This window comes from Strix aluco, chromosome 4, assembly GCF_031877795.1.
Source record: "Strix aluco isolate bStrAlu1 chromosome 4, bStrAlu1.hap1, whole genome shotgun sequence".
NCBI classification, from domain to species: Eukaryota; Metazoa; Chordata; class Aves; order Strigiformes; family Strigidae; genus Strix; species Strix aluco.
In genome coordinates, this window is record NC_133934.1 from 115,602,524 (window position 1) to 115,617,378 (window position 14,855).

Sequence of the window (14,855 nt, forward strand, 5' to 3'; positions counted from 1 at the left end):
TTCATTTACCACATCCCATTCATGAAATGCAGCACTTTAGGTATAGATGAAGGTTAGTTATGAGCATTTCAGCGTTACCTCTCTATGAATTCAAATTAAGTAAGCTTTCTTATGGCTAATCTTTCACAAGTAGTTTTTGCCATTCTGAATGTAAAATGATTTTTTAGAAAAATAAATGAATTTCAGAAGTCTTTGTTTTTTTTGTGTCAAAAGACCTACTAAAAGGGATATACACAGTAAATGAAGAATAAGGTAACAAGATTAAATTATTTTCTGCTTCAATGGTTAACTCTTAGGCTGACTACTAAATAAATCTATTAAAAAATAAAAGCCCAAATCTGCTGTTTCATAGAGCTCTATTCTTTATTATTCTGTGATAGTTGAATATTTTTCAGTACCATCTGCTAGTAGTTTAACATAAAGGTAACTTTACCATGTCAAGTCATCTTTCTCCTCTAAGCAGCAAAATTTTTCTCCCAGCATGAGTTCCTACTTTTACCAAAACTATGAAAGTTTTTCTGTGTTCTCAACTTCATTCTCCTTAGACTTCTCAGTTGATAATTATTTGGTTAAAATTTTGCATAACATAGATAGTAGTGTTTATAGCAGTCCTTTGCCTGTTTGAAATGTACGTTGTGATTGAGCAAGTAAAACAACAGTGGTACCATGAAGTCTGGTTCACAGATCCACAAGAGTGGGAATATAAAGTGTGACTACTGCCTGCAGTCCCATACCAGTCACATCTTTCCAGGCTCCGTATGTGCAAGCAGTGGTTTTGCATATTACATCTATATAAATGTTCAAGTTAATCCAACTGCAACAGAAAAATCACCATCTACTTAAATTGAAAAAGATGCTCGCAAAGAGGCTTATTTTGGGAGTTGACTAAGAGTGTTTTCCCTGAGAAACTAGTTCTCAGTTGATTGTTTTAGAAGATGGGCAGTATTCTGCACTCTTCTTGTCAGCTTTTGCTGTCCCTTAAACTAGAGGCAAAAGGCAGCATTGTGCTTCCAAGTTCAAGAAGGATGCTCCTGCAAATGAGCTGATTTTTTGGAGAAAAAATCATGCCTCTCATTGATGAGAGATTTACACCTGCTTTTCTCGAGCTCTTTGGCAATGAGGGAAGGCAACTGATAATATTGGAGTCTGGGGTGATAACTGGTGGATGTGCTGAGCTAGTAGTGGAGGGCTGGTGCTCACTGGAAAGATCTATGAGGAGTCCCTGGTTGGGAGGATGCCAAGGGTTCTTCAGGGGAAAGGGTGACTTTTGTCCCCCCAGGAGGAGCAGCTTGTCACAGGAGGAGAGGGGAATGATGAAGAAAAAACACTGGCACCGCTGCTTGTTTTTTCCTGGTTACTCTGCAATAAGACGGAGACCAGAGAGGTAATTTTGCTCAGGAACATGGCTTGGGAAGGCTGGCTGAAGTTGCTGAGAAGGACAGCCAAAAGCAAAGATGGGGAGCTGCCCTTGCCATCTTTGGTGAAGAAAGAAGCAAAGCTGCCTGGTCTTGAGTTTGGTCTGCTCAGGTAAGAATAAGGCAGGCATCAGAGCTGTGCATTAGCATTGCCACCTGCAGGGCTTCTACAGATCAAGGTTTGTTGTATGGTGCTGCCAGCTCCAAAACACTGCATAGTGCCATTCCTGTCATTTGTGTTTTAGTGTTGTACTGGGCAGGCGTTGTGGCTGGCTGCTCCTCCAGTGAGATGCTTCTGGACTCACTTTGGTTGTATTGCACTGCTGAGAGCTTACAATGAGATGAATGCATGTAAACTAGTATCTGTGATAGTTACTCTATTGTAGGATTGTAGTATGAATGTTTGCCAAACAGAAAACCATTATGATTTTTTATATTTTATTCTGAGGATGCCCTTGGTGCTGCTGCTGTGGTAAAAGGCTGAGCTGAGTGGATCACCCTATTCGCCAGATCATAAATTATGATAATCCTTTGCATCTTCTAACACTTCTCGCCTCTTACATATAAAGCAAGGTGGTTTGATTTATCAAGTGAGAGTGTTCGTGTTCCAAAATGGATCTGCTGTTCTAAACCTTCACCAAAGAGGAGGCAGGGTTTCTTTGCTCTTCTTGAACTGGTCCTGGTGGGGAGCAGAAGGAAGCAGGTTACAAACACTTTTTACTGTGCTGCTAGTTTTGATTTGGGAGAATTCACATCAATTAAACCAAAAGTTGTTTCCCTGAGAAAATGAGCTGGGTTACATGGTAAGTGTGTTTCTCAGCCCTAATGACCCCTTCCTTGCCTTCGTTTTGCTAGCAAATGTTTGAATGTGGTCAATATTCTTAATTGCTTGTCTACTCTAAAAAAAAAAAAGTTTATACAGCTTAAATGCCCTGAAATATTTCAAGTGCCTTTATTTGGGTCTGACATGGAGGCTTATTTTCATGTTCTGACTGAGTTTTGTGATTCTCTTTAAAAAGTGGGCTAGAAATCTTTGGCAGGATTTTTCCAGGAGTCTGTTAATGCTGACAAAGTGCATGGAAAACACTCAGGTGTGGGAACATGAAATCGAAGAATCGTAGCAAGGAAAATCTCTCCTGAGCTAGCACCAACAATCCCATCAAGGTCCTGTCAGTGCCTGCATCTAAGAAGGGCAATATTAAAAAGCAGAGCTGGCAGCGTGAGCAATAAATCCCTGTCTAATCTGGTTTGCATATGCCTTCTGCAGAAACCAGATCTTCTTACACAGGGTTTTTCAACATCCGTATTATAGGATTATGTAAGAAAGAAGAGCTCATTAGTTGCAAGATATGCATTAACTGTTAAAGAGTCTGTGAGCAAAGATGGAAAGACAATAAAGAAAGGCAAAGAGAGTTGGAAGGTTTTAGACTGTTAATTGTACTGCGTGGTGGGTTGAGTTTGCTTTTTGGCTGAAAGGGTTCAGATTAAAACACTGCTCTGGGAGAGGCTGTTGTTCATTATTTGGTTTTGACTTTTTTGTTGAGAAGCTGCTTGTTTCATTGAGTAGTTCTGTCTTAAAGCACTGCTGATCATGGCTGTAGAAACTCCTGACTGATTTAACTACTTGAGGCCTTTCCTAACATAATCTCTTAGGGAAAACAGGTTTTAGTTACACAGAAAATAAGACTGAAGTAACTAAGTGGACTCAAGTTTTATTTTCAACATTTTTTCAAAAATTTTTGAAAGGTATATGCCAAATTCACATTTTATGTTCAGACTTTAACTGATTTAAGATGTACTAAAAGTGTCAAAAGCAGAATTATAATCTTATATGTCCTGATTGATTTAGGAATGAGGGAAGATATTCGGATTTGTAAATTTATCATCCAGCTTCTTGCACATGCCTTCTTTCCCTGGAAGTAAGGGAGTAGGCCAGGAGCAAAGGAGATTTTAGTTAGAAAGACCATCATACTGTATAAAATTCGTGGTAGTTGTAGGTTGTGGCTGAGAGGAACATAAGGTGTTGTATATAATCAACAAGCATTCATGACTTCAGCTTTGAAGATCACTTCTTAATCAGACAGCAAAAATGATTGCAGGACAGCAGGCTGCTGGCTTGTGCTCCCTTCTCAAGAAGAAAAGCTTTTAAGGGTGACTTTTATTCTCAGATGATTTTAATATTTTAAGACCTTTGGAATCAGAGAAAATAAACAAACTAGACTTCCTTAAAGATGAAGGGAGTCACTAGAAACTTTTCTCTAGCTGTTGAAATACACGCTGTAATTTCCAAAGTACCTTGTTTACCTTAAATATGTGCAGGTGGTGATGGTTTGTAAGGACATAAGAATCACAGAATGGTTTGGGTTGGAAGGGATCGTCTAGTTCCAACCCCCCTGCCGTGGGCAGGGACACCTTCCACTAGACCAGGTTGCTTAAAGCCCCGTCCAACCTGGCCTTGAACACTTCCAGGGAGGAGGCAGCTACAACTTCTCTGGGCAACCTATTCCAGTGTCTCACTACGCTCAGAGTAAAGAATTTCTTCCTTCTGTCTATCTAAATCTACCCTCTTTCAGTTTAAAACCATTACCCCTCATCCTACTCTCCTCTACGCTCCCCAACAAAGAGTCCTTCTCCATCTTTCCTGTAGGCCCCCTTTAAGTACTGGAAGGCTGCTATAAGGTCTCCCTGGAGCCTTCTCTTCTCCAGGCTGAACAACCACAACTCGCTCAGCCTGTCCTCACAGGGGAAGTGCTCCAGCCCCCTGATCATCTTTGTGGCCTCCTCTGGACCTGCTCAAGCAGTTCCATGTCTTTCTTACTCTTGGGGCCCCAGAGCTGGACACAGCACTGCAGGTGGGGTCTCATGAGAGCGGAGTAGAGGGGGACAATCACCTCCCTCGACCTGCTGGTCACACTTCTCCTGATGCAGCCCAGGATACGGTTGGCTTTCTGGGCTGCGAGCACACATTGCTGGCTCAGAGTCAGTTTTCCATCCACTAATACCTGCAAGTCCTTCTCCTCAGTGCTGCTCTCAATCCACTCATTGCTCAGCCTGTATTTGTGCTTGGGATTGCTGTGACCCATGTGCAGGACCTTGCCCTTGGCCTTGTTGAACTTCCTGAGGTTTTCACAGGTCCACCTCTCAAGCCTGTTAAGGTCCCTCTGGATGGTACATCCCTTCCCTCCAGCATGTCAACCACACCACACACCTTGGTGTCGTAAGCAAATTTGCTGAGGGTGCACTCAATCCCACTGTCCATGTCACCCACAAAGATGTTAAACAGTGCTGTTCACAATACCAAACCCTGAGGAATGCCACTTATCATGATTCTCCACTTGGATATCAAGTTGTTGACGGCAACTCTTTGAATGTGTCCATCCAGCCAATTCCTTATCCACCAAGTGGTCCATCCAGCAAATCCATGTCTCTCCAATTTAGAGACAAGAATGTCATGCAGGACAGTGTTGGAAGCTTTGCACAAGTCCAGGTAGATGACATCAGTTGCTCTTCCCTTATCCACCAGTGCTGTAACTGCATTGTAGAAGGCCACCAAATTTGTCAGGCATGATTTGCCCTTAGTGAAGCCTTGTTGGCTGTCACCAATCACCTCCTTTATTTTCCATGTGCCCTAGTGTAGTTTCCAGAAGGATCTGCTCCATGATCTTGCCAGGCACAGAGGTGAGACTGTCTGGCCTGTAGTTCCCTGGGTCCTATTTATTTCCCTTTTTAAAAATGGGGAATATGTTTCCCCTTTTCCACTCAGTGGGAACTTCACCGAACTGCTATGGCTTCTCAAATATGATGGACAGTGGCTTAACCACTTCATCTGCCAGTTCTCTCAGGGCCTGTGGATGCATCTCATCAGGGGGTTTGGGCACCTTCAGATTCCTTAAGTGGTCTTGAACATGATCTTCTACAATGGGCAGTTCTTCATTCTCCCAATCCTTTGCCTTCTGTGTCTTGCACGGTGTGGCTGGAGCCCTTGGTGGTGAAGACTGAGGCAAAAAAGTCATTGAGTACCTCAGCCTTCTCCATATTCCAGGTAACCAAGTCTCCTTTTTCCTTCCTTCCTTTCCCTAGTCTGCCTTTTAACACCAATATACCTATAGAAGCCTTTCTTGTTGTCTTTGACCTTCCTGGCCAGATTTAATTCTGTCAGGGCTTTATCTTTCCTAACCTGATCCCTGGCTGCTCAGACAATTTCTCTGACAAGGCTACCTGTCCTTGCTTCCACCCTCTCTGTAGGTTTCCTTTTTGTGTTTGAGTTTGTCCAGGAGCAACTTGTTCATCCATGCACATCTCCTGGTGCTCTTACCTGACTTCCTCTTTGTCAGGATGCATCGCTCCTGAGCTGGGAGGAGGTGATTCTTAAACACCAACCAGCTTTCTTGGACCCCTCCTCCCTCCAGGGCTTTATCCCATGCTACTCTGTCAAGCAGATTCATGAAGAGGCCAAAGTCTGTTCTCCTGAAGTCCAGGGTAGTGAGCTCGCTGCACACCCTCCTCGCTGCCCCAAGGCTCTCGAACTCTACAAGAATCCAAAAGAATCCAAGGTCCAAATGCAACATTAATTTTCAAACAGCTTTGCCAATTAAAGTGGTTGATTCTAGAAAACAACAGAGGGACAATGCTTTTTTTTTTTTTTTCAGTTGTTGCAGCTGTTACACATAAAAAGCCATGATACTGCTCCTACACATATGCTGAGATCGTGGCAAGTTTTTCTGTGTTTTTGTAGTTATATGTGGTCCCTTCTGACATAAACCTTGCACAGGGAGCTTACTTAGAATCTTTAAAGATGAGCTTCTGTAAAATTTTACTTGGCATTTAACAGTGAATTGAGTTAAAAAGGGGCTTTGGAGGAGTGTTGAATTAGAAAAAAAAATCATTGAATTACACTTTTTTTGCTTGTTATATAAGCACATTCTTCAAAGCCTGAAGGATTTTATGTATGATTTAGTCTCAAAACAGTGAAGTGGGGCACTCAAATCTTCATTCTGCAGACTAATATAATCTGAAATACAGGGAAGTGATTTGCTGCTTGTACTATAGCAGCTATAGAAAGAATAAAGTTTTGGAGCCTTTAGCCTTAAACCTGTGATCTAGTGAGTGAAAAACACATGCTTTTACAGGGGTATCTCAACAAGCATTTTAGAGCTTTCGAACACACACTACAATGAGTATCTTTGAAATACTACTTGTCGGACAAGATTTCCCCGCTGAATGGTTATACTATGAAACCTAATGTTTCTGATTTTATCCACCATTTTGCCTGTCTAAAATCTAAACAGCTCCTCAGGTAGATTTAGGTGGGGTGTTTTAGTTTTGGTTTGGGGTTATGTTTTGCTTTGGGGTTTTTTTTGCTTAAAGAAAAATTAAGTATTCTCTGAGAAGCAGTGATTACTTCAAAAAGGATGTGGTCCATGGAGACTGGGTATATATTCAAACCTTCACAGCTTGGAAGAGATCATTTTTAGGGCTGGTATTCAAGAATGTCTTGTACTGCTGATTTTAAAAATATACAGAATCTAGGACTCTTCAGTATTTCATGTATTTACTCATCTGTCTGTGATGCTCCATGAGAGACAAGGGAAAATACGTTAAAGGAAACAGATGCAAGAAGACTGGTACTGCCTGAAAGGAAAGCAAATAAACTAAAAATTTTAGGGGGTTCCAGAGAAGGATTGCAGAGGGTCTCCTTGGGGAGGGAGCTCTAGGGGGGGTGAGGTGCCGGCAGCCAGGCGGAGTAGCCGAGGCCACCCAGGAGATGGTGCTGTTGAACCGGGTAAGCGGCACAGCCCTGACCCAGAAGCATCTTTCAATGCGGTCCTCCCTGTTTTCCAGCTGTGTTGCATGTTATTCTTTTGGGTCCTCGTTTTCTTTTGGGAGAAGAAGGTGTCAGTGTTAAACCCGGAGCGTATCCCGGTCTGGTATGTAATGCCATTCCCAGACAGACAACCCTACGCACTCGATGGAGATGACGCTAGTGCGTGAAGGCGATGTTTTTTCCTTGGACTGCGTGGCTGGCGAGATGGTAATGCCGAGGCTGGGAGCAGCTTCACAGCTCATTGCCCTCATCTGAGCAACTGCCTGAGAAGCGCCGTGCCAAAGCCAAGCGTTTGCCGGGTGCCCGCTGCGTTGCTGCGAGTGGTGGGGAGCAGCGCACCCGCTCGCAGGGGCTGCTCGGGGACCCACTGCCTGCCAACTTCCCTCTGCCATCCTCCGAGGCGGCCTGTCCCCAAGACACACGTGTCTGGGCAAGGTAAGCGCAAGGGCGGCTCTGTCGCTCCACGGCGAGGACTCGAGCGGGGCCAAGCGTGGGGTGCAATGCCATTTCGCCTCCGGTGTAGAGCAAGTGTGGGATGTTCCGGGCAGAGGTGCCACAAGCACCCAATGGGGTGCACAGCACTGGGGCACCCTCGCCCTGTGTCTCGGGGCACGAGGCACCCACCTCCCTCCTGTGCTGGTGGGCCACAGCGAGCATGCGGGTCTGCAGCTGGTTCAGGATGGGAAAATTTGAGGCAGCAAAGGGGAATTTGGGTTTCCTTCAGTCTGGGGTGTCTCAGCAGAGCAAGAGGTCGATAGTTGTCGTGATGTTTTCTGTTGATTTGCTGTGTTATAAGCATCCTCTGGCTGGGTTCAGAGGCTTCAGATCTGGCCAGAAATGAACAGCAGGAGCTGCAACGGGTCAGCAGATGCCCTGGCTTTGGCTGTAGCAGCACGAAGTCACCAGACTGGGCATTTGCAGAATATTTAATGGAAGAGTTCAGTAAAGGCCTTTTCCTCAGTTGCAGGAGCGCTTATGTCTCTGAATGTTTCTGCATGTGTAACCAGACAGTGGCCAGGGTTTTATATGTGATATAAATCAGCAGCTCTAATTCCCCAAGTCTTGTACCTGAGTTGTTTTCTATCTGAACGGGTATTACCAAAATTAGGTCTTTCTACATTCAGGCACAGAGGCAGAAAGCAAGCCTCCTGCAGGTATTTGAATGGTTTACAAGGCCTTGTTAAGTGAAGCTGCCATTCTGCTACAAAGCCATTTTGAGTTTATTGCACCCAGCTCTCCATGGTTGAAGTGAGCGTGGCTGGCGGCAGTGAAGTGGTTGGTGAGGAGAGGGTCACCTGTGGGGAGGATGGCCAAACCACACATGGTGTGGACCCAACGGGAGGCCAGTGGTATCAGGATTTGAGGATTATGTCTGTTGTGCTGCATTTCATCTCCTCTCTTCCTAAATCATTAACAGCAATTCAATGGCCAGAGGTTGATGGGTTTTTTTCCACTACTTGCAAACAATAAATGATTTAAAGCTCAGCTGATTGGGGGGGGGGGGGGGGGGGCGGGGGGTGTGTGTGCGAGTTTTACTGCATGAGTAATTGTTTGGCAGTGCATGAGGAGGGAGCTGGGTAGGGAAGGGGTTGAGGAACTCTATTGTCCAGCAGTAATTAGGTATGTCAGCAGCAGGAAACCAGAAGAAGATACTGAAGAAGCTTCGAACAATTTAGGAAGGAGCATAACAGAAATAAAGTAGCCTGAAGCAAGCTTGTTCAAATACCTTCACTTTTCATGTGAACTTGAGGTACAGTTCAGCTTGCTCTGCTGAAGAACTCTCAAGTTTTAGGGCTGGAGCTGGATGTTGCTTCAGCTCAGGCCTCAGGAGTGTGTGCTGTGAGCAGGAGATGGTTTAGGGCTCTAGCCATGACTTTAACTTGATCAATGTGGTCCTGCACATCTCTGTCTCAGAAAGATAAGTTCTTCCTATGTGTTAAAGGGGAGTCTCATCAGGCACCAGACAGTAAGTTACAATTTTGTTTTAGGGACCATTTTGCACTGAACTCTTGGATAAAATGAAGTGCACAATGACACAAACCTAGGAGACCTCTCTCTTCTGAGACCCCAAACCACTAACCTATAGCATCAGGCTTCCTTTCATCCCACTTGCGTTTTTTTCTGAGCCAGGAGCCCTGCCCCACAAGCAAGAGAGTGTGTGCTCTCTTCTCTCCGGGCACCTGGTGCCCTGCCTGGTCGCTGTGTGCTTCGTTTGAGATGGGCGATGCTGGCTTGACCTCCCTTGTGTGCAGCCTTTCCATGTCCAGAAGCAAGTGCTATAATCACTACGCTGTTGCAGAAAAGCAGCTTCTATCACCAGGTAGTTACTGGTATAGATTACACATGCCAGGTTTGCCAGTTACTGCCCAGTTTCTGCCTTTGGCAGGTCTAAAACAGGAGGTAGGTGCCTTTTTTTTCAGCCTGGGCCAGAGCCATAGGTAGGTATGGAATTTCAGATCAAAATGCTCCCTTTTTAGGTGCCTAAAGCCTGATATCCTGACTTTTGGTTCTTAAGAAAACGCAGGCAGGCATTCAAGACAAGGCTACATCTGAAGCCGCTAACAGACATATTAATGTAATATGGTCCAGTAGCTTAGTGGGAAATAAACTGAAATTTGTGACTAAACTGAAGTGACTGAAATTTGAACTTCAGAACATCTGGGTTTTGTTCACGTTGAGGTTAGTCAAGAAAGTTCCTGAGGGAAGTGTACAGGAAGAAAAACCCTTAAAGATGCCTTGAATTCCACTTAAGAACAATAACAAAGTCTGGAGAGTGTGTATATTGCTAACAAAAATAATACTAGGCAAGTAAAGAGGAAACCAGTACAACTGAATGGCAGGGCTGGAGACCTTTTTTGAGTCAAACGGGAATCCTTCCAAATTTGAAAATCTAACCTTAGCTTTTCAATACATTGGTTTATTAATTAGTGTAAAGACTAGACAAAAGGGAAATTAAAAGGAAATATGGTGGACCGCAAACAGCTAAAGGTATAAAATAAGAATGTTTCAGGTTTGTCAGTCAGAAGAGTAGGAGTAATTAATTGGTATTTCAGAAACTGGATCACTGAAGATTAAAGACAGAAATTAAAGAAGATAAAGACATAGCTGAGAATCTAAATTATTTCTTTGCATCACTCTTCAGCACAGAGAATATCAGAGCAATACCTACTGGGACTTGCTCTTTTCTGGTAATCAAGATGTGTCAGAAGAAGAGCTGGAACAAATCGATAATTTAAAAAGCAGCAAATCATCAGCTCCAGATGGTACATTGAAAAGTTCTGAAGGAGCTTAGTATGAAATAGCTGATCTGCAGCAAAAATATGCCTCTCCTAATTAGAAACAGCTATTTCATTGGAGAAGTGGGGGTACCAATTATACCCAAAGTTAAAAATGGGATTGAGATAATTTGAGGAAGCACATACTCTCTTTACCCAGACATACATTTCTGTTTTATAAACTGGTTGAAAACAGAATGTAAAGTAGGAAAAAAAAAACAACAAAAAAAGGGAAGATGGTGTCATGATAGGATCTAAAGAGAAAGGTTTCTCTAAAGAAAAACAATGCTTCATCATTAATCTGTTATAACTCCAATGACATCAGTCTTGTTATGGACAAAGAAGAAGCAACCATTGTAATTTAGATAAACCTCAAAGGACCTTTGGCCTATGGAAGTCTGTGAATCAAAGAGAGGGGAGCTTGCTGCATATCTCTTGGCTGATGTGATCGTGCCAGGCTGCATGTCCAAAAAGCCCTGACCATCCTTGGCATCACCATGCTGCATCAGTCCCATGACTTGTTCCTGCTCTGTGACGGTGTTATTCTACCTACATGACACCAAGCCTTGCTTTCAGCTGCCCTGGGAGGTGAGAAACCAATAAAGGGGACAAGTGATGTTTCCAGCCTCTTCGCTGAAGGTTGTTTCTGTGTATCTGTTAGGTTTATGAGTCTGAAAAGGTGAATATTATTAAGAAAGCTGACACACTGGTTTTAAATATTAAGTCCTACGGAGGATGTAAAAGCCATTCTGGGGAACTGTAGGAGGGTAGAAACTAGGAGCTGAGGAACATCAGTGGCAGCTGTGGTGGGGAGCTCTTCCTGCAGGTAGCACCAAGATAGCAGCTTTGTGGTGGATCATGTGTGGGGAAAGAAATATACTAACAAAAAAATTAAGATCCTCCAACTTGTTAGATAAAGCCAGGGGCTGTCTGGCTGAATCCTCTTTAACACTGTCAGTGTCACTCACTAGAGGTATGAATAGTACTATTTTGTTTTTAAGGTTATCTTGAATTAGCTGTGTAACAGGAGGAATTTTGTACTAGGGAAATAGAAAATGAACATGGCAAAGAATCTAACTTTAGAAGAAGAAAGAAGAGGGAGTGTATTAATTCCCTCCCAATGCCATGCATGACTTAGATACAGTTTCAATGTCAACATCATTTAACAACATCCCTGTATGTTTGTAATGAATACTCTGGATTACCTGAGAGGAAAATGTCATCAGAGTCCATACATTTACCCTTAACGATGTTTTTTTTTCTATCTTAATTTTATGCAAATTGGGATCACTTGTGGCCTCTTCACTGTGTTCTTTGTTCCCACATGCTGCTTCAGAGGTACCCACCTGCTTCCAGGTTGTGAGAGAAGGCTGACAAACTGCCCATGTTACCTGGAAAAAAAATCTCAGTAAGATTCTATGGAACAGTTTAAAAACAAAACAAAACAAAAAACTTCAACAAATATTTCATGCCCAGACCCGTTGTTAGTAGAAATCAGCAGTTTTCATCAACTTCAACCAGTGGTTCCTTGTTCTTTTAGACAGACAACAGAACTACTACCTCCTTGTTTCCACTTCTTCTTTATCCTTTGTTTTTGCCTGTCAGCCCTCCTCCTCCATTTCTTCTGATCTCTGCTTCCATGTATTCTTCCCTCATTCCTAGGATCTCCCCTTCCTTGCCTCCCTCTCCCAGGTGTGTGATGGTGCTGTTGCCCATGTTCCTCTATACCTGCTCCTGCCTCGTCATAGCATTGTCAGTTCACAGCTATACTGACTCTGGTGGCCAGCCAGAGTCAATTATCCCAGTGAAGCTAATTAGAAGGGATAGGGTGCTATGCCTCACTCTTGAGATCTGTACATCTCAACATTGCAGTGTGCTCTGCTGATTAGGAAATACTGATTTACAGTAACATTAAGTGATACAAATTAACGAAAGACTCTGTTTCACCTTTTCCTTTTAATTTTCTATGTAGTCATGGAAGGGAGGAAAGGATGGTGCAGAGGTGCCCAGAACACTTTTAAATTAGCTAGTTTAGATGCAATCAGTTTAGCCATGGCACCATGGAGCAGAGCAGCATGGCTGATTCACTCAGCTCCCCAACAGTCCTGGGGGTCCCACTGCTCAGCTTTTTCAGTGCTCTTTTCTATGAGAAAAGTCCTCCCTCTCTAATGCCATGGGACGCTGTCGCTGATGTCATCACACAGTAATTCAGCTGCGTGATGTGACGGTTTGATGATATGCAGGCTTGGGGGCTTTTCCAGATGCAAGATCCTCAAGAGAGTTGAATCACTAACATTTCAAGGTCACTAGGTTTGGGTCCTTCCTTTCCATTTAGGAAAACATCCATAACTGTCAAAGCACAAGAGAAATAAGACCCTACAAAAAACTTGAACCACTGTACATCAATGCCATCATCAAATGTTTCTTTAGAACTGGTTTCCATGTCTGAGTCTCAGACCAACATGCAATGATCTTGTTACTTCTACACCAGCAGAAGAGTAGACAGCTCTGACATCTCTTCCCATAACCAAACTACTTTGGGCTAGATAACACAATAAGATATCGGTGATGGTTGCCTAGAGCAATTCTCAAAACCACTTTATTCATCATTAAGACAAAGAACATTTTCTACCTCAGTAGCAGTGGGGAAATAGATATTACAGACACACTGTTGGGGAAAAGTTTCGTGTTAATTATCAATAACATCTTGTGAATTCTTCTAAGATGTCCAAGTTGTGAATGTTTGGCTGGGCTCCAGCTAGCAGAAAAATATAGAAATGTTTTCTGATCATCCTGCCAGAATAAAACAAATTGTAACTATGCAGTTTGTAATTTTTAATTTTTTTTTTCTGCCACCCCTTCATGGCTTAAGGTATGCTCTTTGAGTTGGCAGAGAAGTTGATTTTCTTTTCTTACCTGCAAAAGAACTGGACTGGGAGAGTGAAACTTCAGACCTTGTGTCTAGAAGAAATTGCTATATAGTTTTCTGCTTGGAGAGTCCAAAATTAAAAGAAAATTAAAGCAAATTTTTCTCAGAAGAGGCATTATGTTTTGTTTGGTAGTTACTGTGAGTTTGTTTTCCAGAATTGCTGAGTTCAGCTGGAACTTGGTGCTTGGTCGCTTTGCAAATCATGCCCAGGGTTTCTAAAATCAGGCAAAGGGCCATGATGGTTTATATAGTAATTCTGGCACTGAAGATGAAATAGAGGCTCCCCCTTTCGGAGGGACCTTCTTATTTCAAGGAATTCAGGGATTATAAGTACTGAAACCTTGCTGTTTAAAGTCCTTTCCACTTTGAGGTAAACTGAATTCCAGTAGGAAGTGCACTCCCCAAGTTCAGCACAAAATGATGCAGCCCCAAATAGGACACTGCATCTGAGCCCCCTCTAGATTATTATTTGACACTTCATTTTTCTTGTGAAGATAATAAAGAGTGCAGCATGGAGGTCTACAACATCTCCTCTAAAGAGCACTGGGAGCTGGTATCCTGAGAGGACAACAGGAACCTATCAGTTTGAATTTATTAGGTAGGCAAATCCTTGTTTCACTGTATCAGTAGTTGCGTTAATACTTCATTCTCTTCACTGTCCTGCTTTGATTGGAATTTCAAATGCTGAAGCCAATCTGATTGCTGTAATTTTACCTTCTGGTTTTTATAATTCTGCTTCCAGCTGACCACAATATGTTGCCATCTTGCTTTTTCAGTCTGGACGTCTCCATTTAGATCTTCTGAAAATAAGTTCATCCTATTCAGGCATGCAAAACATTCCCAGTGAGTCCTGGAGACTGGTTTCTGGGGACTTACTTGACTTTGAGATCACATCCTGGAGGATAGAGGTATAGAACTATAATTGGTTTCTCAGAGTTCATTTTCTCCTCCTATTAGTTGACCACATATGAGCGATTCACTCACTTAACTTTAGATTGGTTCATGAGATTGAAGAGCCCTTGCTTGCACTCATATTTTAAAAATCTCCTACCATTCCTTTATAAAAACAGGCAGTTGAATGATAATAAGTTTGAACCCAAAGTACCTATTTTCTTTACCACACTGAAGTGTAGCTGAAAGCATCCAAAGTTTGGTGTAGCTGTTAAGAAAGTGATTTATTGTTTTTCAAAACATGCTGCTGCTTTTGTTGATATGCCCCACTGGAGCTCAACAAATGTGTATTACTTTTATTTTCATGATAATACAAGCCTGTACACTTTCAGATGAAATTCAAAGAGGCACTTGCATTCACTTCTGCTTGTAATTAGATAGAGCAAACAGTTCAGGAGGAGACCCTGACCTCTTACAGCAGTTTGTACGGCAGCTGTGATCATGATGCCAGAGCAGAAATC

General features: G+C 42.9%; 1 protein-coding gene across 3 annotated transcripts in view; it reads left to right on the plus strand.

The window, feature by feature from the left end:
* The first annotated feature begins 7,253 nt into the window (after window positions 1-7,253).
* TUNAR (transmembrane neural differentiation associated intracellular calcium regulator) overlaps window positions 7,254-14,855 on the plus strand; it is a 166,799-nt gene continuing 159,197 nt past the window's right edge. For all 3 annotated transcript variants that reach the window (XM_074821582.1, XM_074821579.1, XM_074821580.1), the window contains exon 1: window positions 7,254-7,674. The gene's annotated coding sequence lies outside the window, so the exon portion shown is untranslated. The remainder of the gene's footprint in view (window positions 7,675-14,855) is intronic.